Source organism: Bison bison, unplaced genomic scaffold, assembly GCF_000754665.1.
Source record: "Bison bison bison isolate TAMUID 2011002044 unplaced genomic scaffold, Bison_UMD1.0 scf7180017864263, whole genome shotgun sequence".
Classification (NCBI taxonomy): domain Eukaryota; kingdom Metazoa; phylum Chordata; class Mammalia; order Artiodactyla; family Bovidae; genus Bison; species Bison bison.
In genome coordinates, this window is record NW_011494835.1 from 5,179,522 (window position 1) to 5,184,261 (window position 4,740).

Here is a 4,740-nt window from a genome sequence, read left to right on the forward strand (position 1 = left end):
TATATATATATATATATAAAAAACTGAATCATTTTGCTGTACAGTAGAAATGTATACAACACTGTAAATCAACTATACTTCAATTAAAAAAACCATTAGATACATTGCAATAAAGTTTCTAAACTTTGAAGATAGAAGTACTCCTTTAAAGTTTAATACATGTAAAAAAAGAGGTGGAAATATTAGGCTGCCTTTACATTTTTCCTTAGCAATATTAAACACAAGAATACAAAGGTGTTATATATTTAATTTTGACCCAAGAATGCTATACACAGAAAAACTGTCCTTGAATATAAATGCAATAAACAAATAATTTTCAAAATGAAAGCACTCACTTCTGGCAGCCAGAGTTTGCCAAGAAATCAGAAAAAGTCCAGAGGCAAGGAGTAACATGTGTTTGTTCTTAGCATGTATGTACATGAAACTATATCCTAATTTACAGTACCTGGAAGTCAATACTATCATTTACTGTTGATTTTAAAAGCATAAATATGTAGCACAAAGGTAGATAAAACCAAAAATAATATAGTAAATTCAATTTGTTAGATTGTGAGAGAATCAAGAAGAGAGGACATGGAAATGTTACCATTGTTAATAATACAGCAGTAATGCAGTCTTAATATGTAGTGTGTATTAGTAATATATAAACTTATAGATAAAATACAAAGTCCTTTTCAGAGGAAACAATGCAAATCACTGCAGAGTGAAAGAGTTTTAAAAACCAAAGTTATATAAGCAGAAGGCATAGCATAAAATAATATGCCAAATTAAACTCAAATTTCTCTAAAATATCAATGATAGTAAGTGGCCTAACTTATTTAAAGTAAAATAATACAACGAAAAACAAAATTGTGAGCTACTTATGAGAGGCAATGAAAAAAATCTGATTTGGAAAGATTAAAAATAAAATATTGGGCAAAGTACAAGGACAAACAAAATGAAACTAAGGATCATAACAGTGTTGAACTCAGGCCAGAAACCAGTCAATGAGACAGACAGAGAAATACAGAGAGACAGAGAGATGGGCCAGGAGGTGGGGAAGAGTAATCTGAAAACAGAATGTACTTTCTTTTCAAGTGTCATGAAAAAATTCATTAAAATTCATATCTTAGGCTAAAAAAGAACCTCAACAAATTCCAAAATGTAAATAATATATTTATTACCTGGGATTGAAAATTATTAACAAAGCCAGAAATAAAAATTCTCTAGCATCTAGAAATTTTGAAACAATACAACTTTTCCTACAAAATCTTACTTTAAATAAGAAACCTAAAGGGAAATTCCAAAACACTCAGGGAGGTGGTTTAGGGGCAGGTAGAAGTGGGTGATACAAACTGGAAACCACAACCTGTGGAATATAGCTAAAGTGAAGCTCAGAAGAAATGCACAGCCTTGAAAAATATACAAGAAAGAATGCAAATTGATGAAGAGAACTTTCAAGGTAATGAGTAAGAAAAAGAGCAAGAAAACGGACCTCCAAAAAGCAGAAGTGATGAAGTTTTAAAGTAAAAGTTACTGAAATAGGAATACCACCTCTGGCCATGTCACAGTACCTAAATAAAACTAACTCCCCCCTCCCGCCCCCCCCCCGACTAATTACAACTGCAAATTTAATTAAGTATTTTAAAAGCTGAGATTTTTTTTTCTTTCTTTCTTTTCCCGTTCCTCAAGACATCAAAGAATAACACTACATGGACAGGGGAAACCAAATCCTTAGGAGAGTGGAAAAGCATGAGAGCAATGAGCTCTGTATTAGGTGCCAAGATGCACACTCTCTTGGGGAGTGGCTTATTTTCACCCTACACTGTAGGTGGAGAACAGCAGGAAGTAGGTTAGGGCTTACAGCTCAGTCTCACTGGGCTTGGGGAAAGAGAATTCAAAATTCAAGGTTATCAAGGTCACTAAGATTGCTGGCTAAAAGTTCAGAAAAATCAAGTCACAGAAAAACAAATCCAACAGACAGATCACAATTTTTCCTAGATACATTTGCAAATTCCTAAACTGTGAATTCACAGAACTTTATGTTTGGAAATCAAGCAGAAAGTGGCTCAGTTCAGTTACTTAGTCGTGTCTGACTCTTTGCGACCCCATGGACTGCAGCATGCTAGGCCTCCCTGTCCATCACCAACTTCCAGAGCCTACCCAAACTCATGTCCATTGAGTTGGTGATGCCATCCAACTATCTCATCCTCTGTTGTCCCCTTCTCCTCCTGCCTTCAATCTTTCCCAGTATCAGGGTCTTTGCAAATGGGTCAGTGCTTCACATCAGGTGGCCAAAGTATTGGAGTTTCAGCTTAAACGTCAGTCCTTCCAATGAACACCCAGGACTGATCTTTCGGATGGGCTGGTTGGATCTCCTTGCAGTCCAAGGGACTCTCAAGAGTCTTCTCCAGCACCACAGTTCAAAAGCATCAATTCTTTGGCACTCAACTCTCTGTATAGTCCAACTCTCACATCCATACGTGACTACTGGAAAAACCATAGCCTTTACCTTTGTTGACAAAGTAATGTCTCTGTTTTTTAATATGCTGTCTAGGTTGGTCATAACTCTCCTTCCAGGGAGTGTCTTTTGATTTCATGGCTGCAGTCACCATTTGAAGTGATTTTGGAGCTCCCAAAAATAAGTCAGCCACTGTTTCCACTGTTTCCCCATCTATTTGCCATTAAGTGATGGGACTGGATGCCATGATCTTAGTTGTCTGAATGTGGCGGTTTGGCTACTAAGTGGCAAAACTTTAAGCAGTAGTTCTTATGGTCTCCAAGTGCTGAGGAGTCAAAAATTAGAGTTCAGGCTCTGAAGAAGAAAAGAATCTCAAGGTAAGCTGACTTTACTCAGTTTGACCATTAAAAAAAATACTAAATTCCATCCATTGGAAGATAGTGTCAAGCAGAATTTCTACAATTTTTCATAAACAATGCCATGTATTTAATAAAGTTTGACAATCTCATCAAGAAATAGGAATGAATGTCCAAAACCAAGAGAAAACATACATAGACAATACACATGAGGCAATATGATTGCATGCATGCATGCATGATTAATCTCGTTTTTGAATTATAGAGTTGGATCTTAAATACCTGTAATTAATATGTTTTAAAAATTAATAAATAAAATTTTTCCTCAGAATAGCCAAATGTCTATAAAATAAATCTCTAAAAATGTTAAAAAAAATGTTAAAGCTGAAAAATATTAAATCCTAAAATTCAAAATTATCTAAAATTAATAAATAGATTTAACTATTAAGATTAAGATTTCAGCAAAAAGGAAGAAGAAAGGTTATTAGGAAATTGAAATATAAGCAGAATAAAGGAACAGAAGCGACATAGAGACAATAATACTTCCTAAAAGTCATTGGAGTCCCAGGAAATGACAAAAGAGAGGAAAGAAGAAACAATATTTGAGGAGATAATGATGGTTGAGAATTTCCAAAAACAAATGAAAAATATCAAACCACAAATTCAAGAACTTCTATAAATCAATCATGAAAAACAAAGAAAAAATTACTCAGAGCCACATCATGGGAAAACCTGCTTGAAACAAAATACAAAAGCACCTGAGGGGGAAAAAAGACACAACACTTTCAAAACAACAACTGTATTTCAACAGCTGATTATATAACAGAAAATATGGAAGCTTCATGCTAATGAAATATTATTTTTTAAATGCTAATAGAGCATTTTTGTCAGTCCAGAACAATATAATCAACAAAAATATCATTCAAAATAAAGGCAAATAAATACATTTTCAGGTAAAAAAGAAAAAAAAACCCTAGTTTTCTCACCAGTAAATCCACAATAAATATATGTACAAAGAGAGTTCTTTAGGGAGAAATATAATTATCCTAGATAAAACTACAGCAATGAAAGAAGGTAAATAAAGATGATCAGAGAGTATAATAATTTATGTAAATCTAAATGAATATGTAAAATAGCAATTGTAATATCTTTTGAAGTTTCAAATATGTATGGAAATAAAACATATAAATACAAGAAACAAGAGAAGATAAGTAGGATTAAAATGTTCTGATAACCTTGCCTTGTCCATGGAGTGATAATACTAATTTATGATGGACTATAGGCAGAGTACATCATGAGAAACACTAGACTGGAAGAAACACTGGACTGAAAGAAACACAAGCTGGAATCAAGATTGCCGGGAGAAATATCAATAACCTCAGATATGCAGATGACACCACCCTTATGGCAGAAAGTGAAGAGCAGCTAAAAAGCTTCTTGATGAAAGTGAAAGTGGAGAGTGAAAAAGTTGGCTTAAAGCTCAACATTCAGAAAACGAAGATCATGGCATCCGGTTCCATCACATCATGGGAAATAGATGGGGAAACAGTGGAAACAGTGTCAGACTTTAGTTTTTTGGGCTCCAAAATCACTGCAGATGGTGACTGCAGCCATGAAATTAAAAGACACTTACTCCTTGGAAGGAAAGTTATGACCAACCTAGATAGCATATTCAAAAGCAGAGACATTACTTTGCCAACAAAGGTCCATCTAGTCAAGGCTAGGGTTTTTCCAGTGGTCATGTATGGATGTGAGAGTTGGATTGTGAAGAAAGCTGAGCATCGTAGAATCGATGCTTTTGAACTGTGGTATTGGAGAAGACTCTTGAGAGTCCCTTGGACTACAAGGAGATCCAACCAGTCCATTCTAAAGGAGATCAGTCTTGGGTGTTCTTTGGAAGGAATGATGCAAAAGCTGAAACTCCAGTACTTTGGCCACCTCATG